The sequence below is a fragment of the Parasteatoda tepidariorum genome, chromosome 12 (assembly GCF_982258835.1).
Source record: "Parasteatoda tepidariorum strain Cologne lab strain chromosome 12, Ptep-v5.0, whole genome shotgun sequence".
Taxonomy (NCBI): Eukaryota; Metazoa; Arthropoda; class Arachnida; order Araneae; family Theridiidae; genus Parasteatoda; species Parasteatoda tepidariorum.
The window spans coordinates 63,044,809-63,062,394 of NC_141766.1; the positions used below are offsets into that span (position 1 = coordinate 63,044,809).

Sequence of the window (17,586 nt, forward strand, 5' to 3'; positions counted from 1 at the left end):
ATATATATATATATATATATATATATATATATATATATATACATAAATCAAATTATTTATGAATAAAATATTAATACTAAGAAAGTTTTCATTTACATTTTTAGGAAAACAAGAGTATCACTTTGTTTGAATGTAACTTTCAAAAAATGTATATAATAATTTGAAAGTAAAAGTGAAAATAACTTTTCTTAAATTTGAGAAAGAAAAAAAAAACTACCGTTATGACCCGGACGTGATTTGAACACGCAACCTTCTGATCTGGAGTCAGACGCGCTACCGTTGCGCCACCGAGTCAACGGTATGTCTACAATTTATATAGAAAAGTCTGAAATCTGAATAATGTGTTTAGTTCAATGTTTAAGAAAAATATATGCTCTTAAAAAGTTAAATTCAATATCTTTGTACCAACGACGTTACTTCCGATAATGAGATAACAAATTACAATCATTATTCTTGTTTTTCAATTGTAACTACGTACTAAAGTTATAAACATGTTTAAATATGTTATAGATAAAATGTTTAATATTTTAATAGTTTAATAATTTCAAATTAAAAGAAAAATATTATTAATTCTAATTTGATGTTAATACTTGGGAATTTAAAAACTTCATAAATTATTTCTAATTTTGAATGATATCAGTTCTTAATACAAATACTTCGTGTTGAGCAACAATGATATTTTGAAAGATTGAGTATTTTTTAAGTAATTTTGAATGTCAAAATGATAAAAAATAATAATAATTAAGTCAAATGTAGAGAAAAAGAAATGAAGCTATCAGATTTTATTATTACTTAGCTTAAAATTATTTCGGATAAGTCGAAATCAAAACATTATCATGTGACTCACGTTTTTGTTTTGACACTGATTTATTGCTCTGATTGGTCGTGCCATCTATCGGAATAATCTGTGATTAATGTGTGTTGTTTGTTCGATGATAAAATATATTTTATTTTGTTGTGCACTAGATGTCACTACGTGGTCTGTAGGGATTAGATTATAATATTAATTTAATTATCAGGTCTTAATCTATATATAGTTATGTAATTATTATTAAGTAGGGTAGTAAAGAAATCTAGTTATTGGTCGTAGGAAACAATATTCCCTCCAGGAATATTATGAAAAAAAGTATTAAATAATTAAGCCAAACAAATGTATTTGGTAAGATTAAAAACTTTTTAACTCGAATCTACAAAGGAGGCACTTTTTAAAATTATTATAAATTATATTATTAAATATTTGGTGCATTGGAAAAAAATAAAATGAAAAACAATTCCAGCTAGTTAAATTCAACAGAAAAGAATCAAGGTTACCAACATTTATTTGAAAAAAGTAAAATATTAAAAATATATTTAATTAATTATTATGGTCCCACAAAAATCAAAAGTGGTATAAGAAAATTGTAGTATAAAAAGAATTTTTCCTCCTTTTTTTTTGTTTTTTTCGGATGAGGTGGGGGATGCATTTTTAATACCAAGATATTTATATTTAACTCTAAAAATAAAATAAGTCATTATATTTAGGTCTAAAAATAATAAAGCTGTAAATTTTTTAATGAAGTAGAAGCTATTAATAAAATACCTTTTTTTTAAACTTAGAAAGTAAATTGAATATAAACGTTTAATTTTTTTAAAGACAATATTTTTAGGGAGAGATAACTGATTTTAAGAGGGAAAATTTACGTTAGAAAGTTTAATGGATTTAAAAAATAGTTTTCAAGAAATTACTGAAATTGATGTGTTTTAATATAGTTGCTAACGTGGACAAAATAATTATTCATTTCTGGAAATTACTCTAGGGAACAATTTTTTTTTTTTTTTTTTTGCATTTATAGGGTAAACCAACCAGTGAAGGAACATTTAATATATATAGATTAAAAATAAGAATTTGAACGTTTTTCTTTGGATTGATTGATAACAATAGCTTACTGCCAAGTAATAGGAAGTCATCTGGCAATGTTTTGGATTACCTGGTCAAATAGACTTCTCTGGAAAAATTTTTGAATTTGTTATTATCTCTGCAACACCTTGTTTCTTTGAAAAAATTATAAGGTGAGTGTTTGTATTTATATGTTTGAAGTGGAATTAATTGCATGTAGTAGTTTCATTTTTCTCACTGTGAAAAAGAGAATTCAAAATATAGTTATTGAAGTTACGTTTTATTTTCTTTAATCATCATAGCATAATAAAGTACTGAGATAAGGGGGTGTTTATTCACTGGATCACCAAACGATGAAAAGCCAGTGAAGGAACAAGTGTTCCTTTACTGGTTTTTTTTTCTACGTTAATGAAAATAAAAGATAAACTTTAATTTTCTTATACCTTTAGTGATGTTCCACATCAAAAGTATGTTAAAAATACGAAAAACAACTTCTAACCAGTGAGGGAACAGGCATGTTCCTTTACTGGGCATAGATTTCTCAGTGAATGAACAGTAAGTGTTAATATGTTGACACTTTAATTTTCAATTCATGATTACAAAAAAAACTTAACATTTTCCAATTCTTTATTTGTTATAATTTCAAGAATAGGCTATGCATGTTTTTAAATATTTGTATGGCTTATAAATTCATAAAGAGCATTAAAAAATAACCAGAATTAAGTGTTCCTTTACTGGGTGTTCATTCACTGGTAAGAGCTGTTCCTTCACTTGGCCTTCTTACTACTTGTTATTTGAACCTCCAAAACTTTAAAACAATATTATGTAAGTTTTCTACAATTTTTTTACATAATTTGCAATTAGTAACAAATATGTTGACACTGTCATTTAACTAAAATTACAAATTTTGAAATTAATATGATTTTTTAAAAGGCAAGCGAAGCTTAAGTGTTCCTTCACTGGTTAGTTTACCCTACAAGTTACATTCCTTAATTCGGATGTGGGAATTTTAAATCTGAAATTTGTTTTGTTCAGAAAATTGCAGATTTTTTTTTAAATTTTATTTTTAGTTTTGTTTCTTTTTTGTCCGAATGCTCGCGTTTAAAAGGAATGTCCACAAGTGTGTTAATTTCAATGACCCTCAGAAAACCCCGGAAAAGTGGCATTATTCCAAATTTGGCCAAATTCATTTTTGAAATACAATTTCAAAAGCGAAGCCATATTTGAGGAATAGGAATCGGGTTTTGAAACAAAGTAGTAATTGACAGAGACCTTTTCTTGAGATTCTCGTCAATGGTAGAAACCCCCAGCATCTAAAATATTCTTCCTATTTCAATTATTATTTTGCAACACCTTAGTATAAGTTCTACCGACCGAGTAGAATCCAAATTGACCGGCGTATTGAATCTTAAAGTTTAAATTTTTGAGAAAAAAATTAAACTACCAGGATGAATTAATAATTTTAAAAAAAATCATGTAGATGAGCTAATTTTGCTGATAGATGTCTTATAATTTTTTTTCTCTAAAAAATTCATCCAAAATTTATTTTTGTCTTACTACCAGAAAATCTTTTTTAACGAAAGAATAAAAAAGTAAGGCAAATAATAGGTGTGAGAATAGCTTTCCATCGAAATTTAAAAATTTATAAAATTGTTTGAAAGTATATTTCATTCGACTTCATTAAAGGTTAAATTTAAAAACTATAAATCGAATTGAAAGTGCTTTACTGGAATCGGCATAAGTGTGTGACATTGATAAGTTGAATCAGGGCTGGTGATTATCAACACATTCATGTCTCGTTCGTTAAGTGAAGTACTATATTTAACTAGCATATTAAACTTCTTTTAAGTTAAATTTATTCGAATGAAATATGAAATTAATTTTCCTTTAAAAATGTTTCGACATTTATATAAAGTTTGATTTTTCCTCACGTAACCTCGTGTACCACAAAGTTAGTTCTTAAAGAAAGTTTACAGAAAATATTTAACATATAATGATACATCAATAATTCAAACAAATCAAGATTATTGGTCTGCTACTTATCCGGAAAAGATAAGATCCTGATATGTAGCTATAAAAACTATAGTTTTTAGAATTTTAAAAGTTTCACAACAAGAGGTGCAATAAATTGACTCTTCTGTTCATTTTTGACTTACATTCGGAAAGATTGTACAGATCGTCGTTACCACTATTTGTAAAGCATGTATATTTATAACATTATTACAAATTAATTCAATGCGTTCATCTTTGCTCAGTTCTTTTTTTTAAATATGTTTCCTAGTGGTAGCAAAATTTATGTTAATTTTGGTTTAGTATTTTTTACTTTAGCTGATTTTTCCACAGCTACATATCAAAAATTCAAAGTATCATATGAAATGCAATTTTGCAGTTGTAATCTCGTGGGGACAATTTTTACGAGAAATTTTCCTTATTTTACAGTTTTACTATTCGATTCGCTACCAATTTTATAAAAGGTTTGCACAAAACGAAGCAGTTGGCATTACTGCATACATTCTATTAATTCTGCTAAACTTGTCGAGATATTCGACCAAAAATACGCGAACTCACACTTTCAATAAATATCTTTTAGATAATGCTGTTACGTATATATTTAATTAATTTTATTTTTCTGCTATTTTGAAAGGTTCTAAAGATATCGATTATTCAGATGGAGCAAATACTTTCTGATAAAAGATTTTCACGCTGAATTTAGGCATATCTTAATGAAAATATTCCCATATTTTATAATATTTCTATGCATAGCTAATAATGTGGGTTAAGTACATGTAGTGGTAAAATTTGCTTTTGTAGAAAGAAAAGAAAATTTGCTACGTTTTTACTTTTTAAAAAGTTCTTCTTACTTATTTTATTTTGTGCCCGATGAGTAAATTAATTCACAACGACCTGTAAAAGGCGGCAGATATGCTTCCAATTAACGCACGTAAGCTCCGTGAAGAATTCAGAACATTTATTAGAAATTCTTTAACACGTTGAATGCCATGGGGTCACCGGTGACCGGCACTGAGTTTGTTCGTAGCACCATGGGAGTCACTGGTGACCGGCAAAGCCAAGATTATTGGAAACACATAATTCGAGAAATGCTTTTAATTTTTTTAAATATTATTATCGTTACTAAAATGGTTTGAAGAAATTAATGCAATATAAAACACACAAAAATAGATTTATTTATATACACAGAGATGCCAACTTGCTCCGGACAGCGAATAAATATTTTCAAGTGGTAGATCCGATCATTAGATTAAAAGTTATTCCAACTGTTCCGTTTTCATTTAACGTCCTATGCAATGAATATTTTACCAGTGTTTGCATAGATTGCGTTAAATTTTCTGTTATGTTAACTTAATGATGACTAATGTTTAAGATCAAACTTTTTTCCGGGACGCTGAACAGCACAAGTCTTACCAGGCGAATCCCTAAGTTAAGTGAAACTGCCCTTGTAATCGCCGTCCATTGTTGGCAATTTCACTTTCCCCTATTAAAGCCTAGATCAATAAGCTGTTAATAATTATTTCATAGCTACCACTTATACAGTTGGCTGCTATTTATTTTATTTACTTATATTTATACTAGTCACATGCAATTAGAGATGAAAACGAAAATTTATGTTGATAAAATTTTAAAAACAAAAGCGGTAAATGAAAATTAACTAAGTGTGTATTATCTTGGTTTTTGTATAGTAGTAACGTTAAGTATTTATAGAAAAAGTGGAATTTATATAAATAGATATTTAACTCTTAACTATCACTTCGATTATATGAGTTTATGCATAGAGTACTTAATCATTTTACAGAATGACAATTTACCCCAATGTTGCTAAATTCAAAATTTTTACCTCAATGCATATAATTTCATGATTTATAGGATAGGGGCCGCTGCGCGGCTCAGGTGCCCAGTTTTTCTAAATAAATTAAGTAAAGAATGACAATTTCTTTTGAAACAAAGTTGTGTTTATGATAATAATTTTTGCGCCTCATCATTCTATGGAATGCCTAGGAAAAGTTTGAATTAATACTTGGTCTTTTTTATGGTTTGTTTAGATTTATTTTTATATCTTTTAACCCTCTAATTACCGTTACTCAATTGAGTACTGAAATCACCTCAATGATTTTTCGCCCAAATCAATTTTCTTTTCTTTATGTTGTAATATGCATAACGTATTTTTTTTCAACATTTGAGATTTGTACAAGATAGTTTTTCAACTGGTTCTAAACTAAAACAGAAATTTTCAAAGCAAATAGAATTTTTACAGACCTTTTGCTCAACTTAAATCCAGAGATTCCAGTTTGCTCTGCTTTGTAAAAGATACTTTCTAGTTGTAACAAAATATTAGATATATTTAGTTTCGTATTTTTTGTTTTAAGTAACTTTTCTACTACTACATCTTAAGAATCCAAATCATAATAAAAGTGTAACTTTAATGCAGTTATCTCATAGTGATAACTTATAAAGAGTAGACGTAATTATCCTTAATTTACAAGTTTTACTATTTAATTCGCTACCACTTAATTAAAACTTTTGTAGAAAGCGGTGCAGTTGGCATCCCTGATGGTTCTTCTTCTTTAATTGAATTTAACTGGGCACCTAGGCCGCGTAGCGCCCCCTATCCCATCCTTCATGATTTTATCAGTAGATGTAGTAAAAACATTTTGTGTTTAGTCATCACCTCCTACATCAAAAAACCTCCACACGGTCTTTTATAAGTAGTCCGCGCAGACTGCTTAAAAAGTGAACCCGTTGTGCGCATGAACCCAAAACCTTTTATAAAAGTACTTACTTACTTTATTTACAAAAATTGGGCACCTGGGCCACTTAGCGGCCCCTATCCCATACATCTAGAAATTTACAGAAAATTTATAGTAATAACATTTTGAATTTAGCAGTCGATGTGGTAGCTAATAGAAAAACAAGCACTTTGCTTGAGTAAATATAACATTTGAATATCTGATTCATCGAATCTAAGTTGATATATATAAATATAAGCATAATTTGACATATATATACATAAGTTGACATAAATAAATAATAACATAAATTGATACATATTTCACTAATTAAATTTCTATATTTTAACTAGCACATATTTAATTGTGACATACATTGAAGTTCATTCGAATACATTGTGGTAACCATAAAAAAAATTAAGCCGTTTGCTTGTGAAATAATAAAACTATGAAATTCAATATGACAAATTGACTTAACACTAGAAATATTGATTGTAGACTTAAATTAAAAATAAAGATAAAACATGATTTGATATGTACAGTAATTGATTTTTGAAAAATGAAAGGCATAATTGATGATTATAAAAGTAATTGAGAGAAATTTATCATATATATTTGAGAACCGAATCTGTAGTGGTTGTCAAGCTCCTTTTCCTTTATTTATAAAAAGTTGGGCACCTGGGCCGCGCAGAAGGCCCACATCCCATACATCATAAAATAGTATAAAAAGTTAAAATAAAAGACAGTTTGAGTTCAGCAGTCTATGGGGAATCTGTAGTAGTTGTCAAGTGAATAAGGCAAACCAATAATATTCATAAATAAAACAAATTTTCAGTCATATATTTGCTACCACCTTCTTATTTTAACTAAATTTTGTATTAAATGACTCGTTCGGAAAGTGGATATCCTTTATAGTTGCCTGATCGGACTACCTATAAAAAATCGCGTGAAGGCTTTCAGTTATAGGAGGCGTTGGTTCCAAAGTTCAAGCATCTTGCTTGTGAAAATAAAACTAATGGAAATTATAAGAAGCAGCTTGCTCTAAACTATGTGTGGCTGTATGCAGTTTGATGGTCAACGTGAAGAAACGCTTGGTCAGGCTTTAGAATTGCTATTGTATTTGATGTTTTGAATAAATCTGTAGACGATTATTTATGTTGATAGTTATGATATGAGGAGTCGGAGGTGAAATGTGGAGCTATTGGTCTTAATTTTGCTTATTTTTTTATAATGTTCAAAGTTGAATATTTGGTTGAAGTTGACTGAGTTACATTTTGTCAGGGGTGAAAGCGAGACGGAAAAGAGGAAAGGCTGGTAGTAAAACCATTTCAGTTATAGCTAGTTTTGGGGAGGAGTTTACTTATTCTTTTTTTAAATTTTTTAACAATATCTACTTTATCTTGGAAAAGAAGCAGTTTTATATATATGCCAGAATTATAAAAGAAATCTTGATAGTTACAGATATTTCATTTTTTTCGAAAAAAATGCTGGAATGAAATGTTTTACGTACCAGGTTTTTCTCTTTTCCGTCTTGCTATATAAGGGCTTTCAGCCATGAATTTTGTTGCCTTGTCATAGAAATCTGCGTTTGTATATGTATTCTGATAAAGACGGAATCTTGAGATCTTTGTGGATATTAGTGTTTCTGATGATCCATCTGGCACGGGTGATTTTTCGAAGTAAGAACCTAATGCAGACTTGCCAATTACTACGTTTTTTGTAAAGTATTTTTTATAGGCTGGCAGACACTTAAAAAGAAATGTTTTGAAAATGTTTGGTAAACATTTTAAAAGCCTCATCACGAGAGAGCTGAAATGAGCATCCATTTATAAGTTGTGGCTTGGAAATTTAAATGAAAGAAAAGTAATGCATTTAAATACATCTGGAATTAAACTTTTACAAAAAGCGTAGAAAGTTGGTAATTTTGCTAACGATTATTTTAGTGCATATCTAAAAAGGCGGTGAAAGACTGCCGCTTGTTCTGCACAGGCTTTAATTTTTTTATTCGCCATATCTTGGTTGGAAATGATTTAACCAATAGAAAGAGATTGACGTGTATACACGTTGGATCATATCTTTATTGTGGTGTGTGTGACGTGTATAAATGTTGGACCGAATCCCTATTGTGTTGTGTTGTTGTTGTTTCTAAAGCCACTTGCCACACGGGCAAGCCTGCTTGGTGAAACCGAGCAAATTTAAGGCAGAGTGTGCGTTTGTTGTTCTTTCAGCGGTGCCATCCAATGGCCAAGAATTCGTTTTCAGCCACACACTCGTCACAGTCCGTTTTATAGGACGGACCTATTCATACATCCATTCATTCATCCACAGATCTTAATTTTGACCTGAATCAGAGAATGATCGATCTCCAATCCAGTACCCCCAGAGGTATTGATTGGTTATGGGAACATGGTGTACATTGAGACTCTACAGACTTAATGTGCATCAGTCACCATTTACTACACGGGGAATCTTCGGCCGGCGGGGTTCGAACCCACGAACTCTCGGACATGGGCCCAGCGCCCTACCGACCAGGCTATTTCGGCCCATTGTGTTGTGTATGATGTGTAAGCACGTCCTGTAAAACGAAAAATTATCATTGAATATCAAAGCTCGCAATTCCAATAAAATATAATAAGAGTATTATTTGGTGGTATGTTTCCTTTATAATAACAACAGAACTGCTAAATATTTAATAAACTAATTATTTTAAATTATAAACTATTCATCACTAATTCCTTTACCTTAGATAATAAAAAAATATTATATGTTATAACTAATAAAGAAATCTAGTGTTTTTCACAAAATTTATAATATAACCATTTGCTCTGCGTGGTCATTGCTTAGTTTTCATTACCCCTGTCAAATATTTCTAAAATTAAGCTATTTAGGGCTGATTCTTATATAGAATGTACACAGGCATCTGTTACAGGTGCCAACTTTTCCATATTTAAAGAGGTAGGATATTCTATGCGTTTTCTATCTAACCCGAATTTAAATATTGAATTATTTGAACTATTGAACTATGAACTATTGAACTATTTGTCCCGAATTCAAATATTGAAATGATACAAAAAGTAGTTTTATGGAAAAAGTGGTATAATATATTATCGAAATTAATTGCTTTTTCTACTGTTAGAGCATTCAAAAAGTCTTTGAAAGATCGAAAAGTACTTGATCCTTATAATTCTAGATCTAATCAGAAATAACTAAATCATCATGGTATCTGAGAATCTTTTAATTCACCCAGATAAATGAAAATACTGAAGAAAGTTTCCCATCATAATGAATGTCTTTGAAAAAAGGAACTGTCCTAAAAATATATCGCTAGGCGTTAACCGGTTAATGTATTGCTTCATAAATACACTGCAAATGTATACATGAAACATTTGTATGAATGAATGAATTTCGAAATTAAATTTACATCCATAAAGATCTTAAAATTCCAACTTTATCGCAGCGCATATATTAACTAAATGCAAATTCAACTTTAAAAACTACAATAAAGACAAGAAATATAGACCAATAGCTAAGCATTTCACCTCCGACGCCTCATATCACAACCATCAAAATAAATAATAGTTCCCAACTTCAAAGCTTATCATGGTCTCAACCACAACTTCAACTACCGATTTAAATTTGAAACTTCTGCTTTAACTACAATTCTAAAAATTAAAATTATCACAACTGCTGAAATCGTTCCATCTGAAATATGAATATTCAAGGCGTTTCCTCATGCTGACACATTTTCACTCATCTACAACAACTAAAACTTTGAAGCGAACATAGTTTAGATCAAGCTGCTTTTATTATTTTATTTTTAGTTACTCTCAAGCAAAAGTGCTTGAAGTGAATATAAAGCAACCTGCTAACCACAAAGACTCAATACAAACGGAACCCAAATTCATGACGAATGGGATAGGGGCCACATCACGGCCCAGTTGAATCGCACTACTGAAACTAGAAATCGAATTGACGTTAATACTAGAAGAAATTCCTTCTTTAAGATACAATTTTATTGTTAGAGCTTTACTTGGGCTGAGATGTATACCCACCCTTTCTTCCCTAATTGCTGCAAGATTTTATTTTAATACTTACTTTTGTTATTTTATCACTTTTTATTCTACTTTAAACAATTGTGGTTTGAAATGATTTTGGCTACCACTACATAATTGAAACATGTTCTCTCTCTATATCAGAGATGCCAACTGCTCCGGACATGCCAAAATAATTTAAAAAACGGTTAATAAGTACAAAGTAAATTTTGCAAATATTTGACTATTTTTGCTTACTTTTTAAAAGGTATAGCATGACATATGTAGGGGAGAGTGGGGTCAATTGTAACAGGGTACGATTGTAACAGAGCAAAAATTTCGAGTGTCGGGTTTTAGATTTGGTTCTTAGGTGGCGCACAAGGTGTATTTAATAAATCTACATGTACACCCCTGCTGGCAACCATTTCTAGGTACTTTTGAAAGAGTTACATCACAAAAGATATTTTCACGCTACGCAAGTAATTTTTTTGGTATTCGAATATTATATTGCAACAAAGTAATTTTGTTTAAATAAATAAAAATTATTAACCGAATATGTAAGTGGACACCTTAATTAACATTTCAGAAAAAAAAGATTATTTTAGTTAATAAACTAGCATTGTTTTTAACAAATGAAGCTGAAATGGCGTCTTGGGGGCAATTGTAACAATAAGTAAAGGGACGATTGTAACAGCTGAAAATAAATAATCTTATGCTTACAAACAATTACTTAACTGTTTAAGAACCACCAATAGTTTCCTATATCATTTATATTATGTTGCATGTGCATTATTTTATTTGTCACCTTTCACAGCATAAATTAAAATTTTTAACCCCTTAAAGTTAAAAGTTTAACCCTTTAGGTCTCTGCTCATTATTATTTTTACTCCTAAAATATCACTACTATTTTGATCAATAAAAAAATATATCACAACTATGATAATATGTATAATTAACTATGTTTTAGTTGAATTTATGAACTGTTACAATTGACCCCGTAAGTGGGGACAATTGTAACAAGTGCACGACTGTCGAAAATTGTTAATTACTAATATAATAACATTTAAAATAAGGTATTTTTTTTTTCTAGTAGAGAATAGTCTACTTTACTCGTCTGTCAATTAATACTGATAATATATTGGATTTTTTGTTAGTTAAAAATAGTTAAGTAAAAAATGTTACAATTGACCCCACTCTCCCCTACTATAAAGTGGTGAATTACGAATTATTTAGAAATAGTGGTGGATGAAAATCTACTAAATTGAATTTATTAAACCAAGAATCACAATTGATAAACTTATTTTAACTAAATTTTGTATTGAATGACTCGTTCGGAAAATGGATATCCTTTACAGTGGTCTGATCGGACTACCTATAAAAAATCGTGTGGAGGCTTTCAGTTATAGGAGGCGTTGAACTAACCCGCATTAGCTTATACATTGAACGGAAACTTCCACTGAAAGCTTACGTCAGGACTGTGGTCGGTGCGAGCGGGGTGCGGAATTTGCATCGACCAGCCATCGCTGATACTTAAACCCAGGTCACCTCATTGGGAGGCGAGTGCTCTGTTCCTTGAGTCACCACGGCTATCAACTTACTATTTTGTTTTATAACCGTAGTTGAACAGCTGATCCAAATTTGAGTTAATGACTACCAATGTTCAACTCCGTTGCCTTGTAATTTTGAACCCAATCCAGAAGACAAGAGTACTCCTGATTCAATACCCCCAGGGGTTTAGATTTGTCTCCAGAGCTTGGGGGACTATGTGACCCTGTCATATTCAATGTAGACCAGTCACCATTTAATACATGGGGATTTTTAGGCCGGTTGGGTTCGAACTCTCGTTCTGACAGATACGAGTCTAACGTCCTACCAACCAGGGTTCGGCTATTCAACGACGGTTATAAAATAAAATAAAATATCGTTTAGCGAACCGTGATGGCTCAGAGGATAGAGAGTTGGTCTTCCAATGAGGTGAACCGGGTTCAAATCCCAGCGAATCCGGTCGATACGAATTCCGCATCCGGCTTGCACCGACCACAGTGCTGACGTGAAATATCTTCAGTGGTTGACGGATCATGGGTTAGAGTTCCCTTGCCGTCAGGCTAACCGTGGAAGGTTCTCGCGGTTACCTCAAAAAATCCTCCACGAAGGCAAATTTCTCCCAATACTTGATCCAAGAGTTCTATTGTCTTTTGTCTTCTGGATTGGATTCAAAATTACACGGCTACGTAGTTGAACATTAATAATCGTAAACCCAAGAAATGGGAAGGCGATTCAACGACGGTTATAAATAGTCATCTATAGTCTACATCAATAATCCAAAGCATCAGTAGTCTACAGCATCAAATACTTTACCAATACTGAAATCCTGACTTATGCTACTTCACGTTGACAATCATACCACAGCCATCCACAGTTTACAGCAAGTTGTTCTTATTATTTTCATTTTCTTTCAGTTATGCAAGCAAGGTGCTTGTCTCCCAGTAACAGCCACCCCATAGACTGCTGAACTCAAACTGTCTTTTATTTTAACTTCTTATCTTACTTTATGATGTATGGGATATGGGCCTTCTGAGCTGCCCAGGTGCCCAATTTTTTATAAATAAAGAAAGTAAGGACTTTCAAATTAGACTCGTAATCAGTGATTGTTTCCAGCTACGTACAACCGAAAAACAGATCGTTCCTCAATATTTTATCAGTCTTGTCTATTTTTACTCTCTCCGAGAAAGTATTTTCCAAGTGGGAAAGACTAATTCTAATGCAATTGCAGATCAGATAACCTCTCCACAAATGCAAAGGCTCATTTTAGTTACTGTAACTTGCATATATAGCATTAATGCATGTTGTAAAATATAACATTAATTTATTTCCATTTAGTGATCGTCAAAATCATAATAAATTAAATTTATAAGTCAAAAGATTAAAAAAAAAATTTTTTTAAAAATTAGGACTGTTCGTAGCTGTTGGTAGCTATGCATTTAATCCAGAGCAATAAAATAAAACTGTTGAATCCGAATTAACGAGAATTTTATAATAAAAATAGAATTGCATAGCTTCTGAATCTTTAGTATTTATTGGAAGATTTTATTTCAAGTAGGAAAAGAAATTCAGTTATACTCTTTGAATTATAACATAAATCAAACTATCACTACATGTAAATACATATAAAACAAATAAATAAATGCAAAATTGTCTTACAGTAGAGAGTATCAATCTTGTCAAAATGTACAAATATTTTTTTTTATAAATATATTTCAATTTTTATTTTAATACTACATGAAAATTTCATCATCAGAAAGAATAAAGGTAGGCAGGTTTGCAATTGCATATCTGCCAACTCTTCCAGATTTTCCGGAAGATTCTATTTTTGCAATTAATCTGGCAGCCACATTCATGCATTCAAGCTTGATTCTTGTATTAATAAATTTGATATAAAATTATTATAATCGTTACGTTTAAATAATTTTAAATAATACATATTGAAAATTTCTTACACATATCTTTAAATGCTGAGAAAAGTGAGTTAAATATAAATGAAAAGTCTGCCTACAGTGTCAATTCAAATTTCATTTTGTTACCACTAGGTAAAAGCTTCTTTGAAGTATTTTAAATTTGGTAGGTTTTTCTCCATCTTTAAGCAGATTGACTTGATTTTAGTTCGGAAAACAGAAATCTCTAAAATTTAAAAGAGCTATTGTGGGGACAAAACATTTTAATGACTCTATTATTTGATTAGTAAGAAAGATGGTTAGAGGGTTGTTTAACTAAAACACGTGATTAAAAGAGAAGGAAATTTCATATAAAATTTAGATCACTATCTACCCGTTATTATTTTTGAAAATTCTTTAAAATATAGATGTTTCTTAATTTTACACGTAAATGATCAAAAAATCTTTTATTTATAGACTTGCACAAATGACGTCAAATTTGAAGTGCTGCAATTTGGTGAAATAGTTACTTAATGGAATATTATTTCAAATCCATTCCATGATTAATTTTCAAAGTAGTTTTTAACCCTTTACGGAGCAGTTTTGCTAGTCTGGCAACACTTAATCTAGAACTGCTACGAACCTCTAAAAATTTAAAATTTTTAGATATCATTATTATTTAAGCAACAATGACATAAAGCATGCCTTTTCTTTTCAACAGGGTTCATACGCACTTGAAAAAAAAGTGGTAGTAATAGTAATATTTTTTTTTTTATATTATCATGTTTGTAGCAATATTTTCGTTCGCTCGTTCGTTGTTTTAGAACTGGGCATCTGAGGCCTAAATGGCCCTTAGTATAAAGGAAAGGAATATACAGAAAGCATACATTTTACTACCACTTTAAATATAGAAATAAAATGTTACACCGAATGCGTAAAAGTTGGCAGGTATGCTTATGGGTAGCGTAACTGAAACTTGCAGTTCCGCAAGTGATTGAGCAATTTTTCATAATTCAAATGCCAGAAAAACTACACTTAGGTTTTAAAAAGTGTGAAAATGTTAAATAAATAAAATTTTTATACCTTACAATACAAAATTTTTTTTATCATTAACTGATTAAAATAAATAAAAATTATTTTTTTAAATCTAAATTCCTCATTAAAAGTAATAAATTGACATTTTAATAAATTAGAACTAACAATATTTCGTCCATTGCAAATGAATGATTTAAACAGATATGTAAATGCTCAGGTGGATAAATTGTCATGCTCTTAACACATTACATGCGGGCAACTTTTCCAAAAAGGTATTGCACATGCTATAGATTAAAATTTTTAGAAAGTGGTATGCAAGATTTCATGAAAGTTTGAGTAAACTTGTCACTATAGCAAAAACTTCAATTTAAGCAAAATTTTTATAAAACAGGGCAGAAATGAAGTAGTTTTGCTACCACTTTTTAAGCTTTGATATGGATTGCAAAAATATGGGAAACTTTTTTTGCGTGACCCGCTTTCAATGTGTCAAGTTCTCATAAAAGTTTTATAAAATTTGGTTTTAATGTTTTTGCTCTAGTTCACTACCACTGCAAAAAGTAATTAGTAAAAATTTAAATTTTTGGAGCCTGTTTGGTGTTGAATTACCGTTTGGCGAGATTGTATGGCGCCAGCCATCTTTCATCATAATGTAACCCTTTCAACTACTCACTCTTGTTCTTGTTGATTGAATTGTTAAGATCGTATGGTCGCTCTCTAATGCAAGTTCATGCGTGAGCGAATTACTTACATTTGTTAAATAAATATTTGTTAATTATTATATACTGTCCACATTACCTTCAATTTTAATTATTGAGCCATCACGGGACCGTACAAAGCCTATGTAAATGACACAGATTAACTAGAAGTTTTGCCTCTTTTCTGTCTTACATTCAGCCTTAACTCGTATTAGCAGTGGTTGCAGTCAGGAAAAATTTCGAAGGAGGTAACAAATATTTTATCACATAATCATAAATTTTAAGAGCCTTAATTTAACTTCAATTGAAGGAATTCCGTTGGTTGGGCAGTCTGCTTATCATAACACTAATATTTAAGTTACAAATATTTTTGGTTATGGCAAATATTGAAACATTCCGTTTCCTTTCCGATTTTTTTTCCAACCAATTATTAAATTTCTCTGGAATTCAGCTAACCTGTATCAAAAATTTAAAAGTCAGTCTCAGTAAATAGACAATTTCACATTTTTGATGTCAAAACCTCTAAATTAAATAATACTCCATCCGTCCCAAAGTAATTGCTACATTTTGTTCGGAAATTTACAATTGCTACAATTTTGCTACAATTGTCACAATTTTGTCTCAAATGAGTTGTTACATTTCAAATAGCTTGAGTCATAAATGACCTCCGATGCAATTTAGTAGTTTGACATCTGTAAAATTATAGAGGTGCCAACTTGTGTGCTCCAGACAGAGGATAAATAGTTTTGAGTGGCAGAGTTTTAATATATGATGCTTCACTTTGTAAATTCGATGTATAGGGCTCTTACTTAACACTAATTCAAAATAATTGAAAGGCTTATGAGACACGTCACTTTGTTACACTTAAGCCGTGCTGAGCCATTTAAAAAAAATGGCAAAATTAACCAAGAAGCTGCAAATTTTAGCTTGTAGTTCTCATCTGTTTTTAAAGTATTTTTTCGCATCCGAAGCATCTCAGTAATGAAAGGAATACTAGCAGATAAATTTATTCTCTTAGGAAAGTCCTTACACAATGACTTAAAAGCGAATTTTGAAACTGATTTAAATACGTAAATAAATGTTGTTGATTTCCGTGAATCTCTGAAAGATGTTCAAACATCATTATAAATAATCTGTACAAACTTTTCGAAAATAACAACTACAAAAATGAAATGTAACATTTTGAATATAACAATATTGCAATCTGTTACATCATAATAAATAAATTTTGGAAATGAAACAATGTTACTCTCCAGAATATAACAAAGTTCTTATATTATTTTCAGTTATTTTCCTCCTCTCTTTCTCGTTGCCAAAAATGATACGTCTTAAAAAATACACAATCCAAATCTACAAAATGTCCTCTCGAAGATAAATGGTTTCGATGCTGACACTGAAAACTGAATTAGAGTCTATGATTTACTCCCGACGCAACTCCCTCACAATAAGGAAGTGACTTAGAAAAAATCCCCCTCTCTGTCCCCTTAAAAACGCTCTTTCAGAAAATTTTATTATTTTCTTATTTGAAAAAATGAACAGTAAGGGTAAGATAAAACCAAACCTTCAGCTTTTTCCCCCCTCCTCTTCATTAATGGAAAAAGTTAGAAAGTTATTGACAAGGTCGTGACGGATTATATGACTTCTTTGTGGATACTACAAAGAGGTGATGATAATAAGACGAAACGATATTACTGCATCGTAGAATTCCGACATTTTCCTCTGAACCATCCGACTTATCGCCTTCAGTCTGCTTATCGCATAAAATTGAAAAGAAGG

The 17,586-nt window shown here is 30.6% G+C and overlaps 1 non-coding gene across 1 annotated transcript; it reads right to left on the reverse strand.

Annotated features, from left to right (window-relative positions):
* Positions 1-222: 222 nt before the first annotated feature.
* Positions 223-294, reverse strand: TRNAW-CCA (transfer RNA tryptophan (anticodon CCA)). Its single transcript has one exon. It is a non-coding gene; the product is annotated as a tRNA-Trp (tRNA).
* Positions 295-17,586: the final 17,292 nt, after the last annotated feature.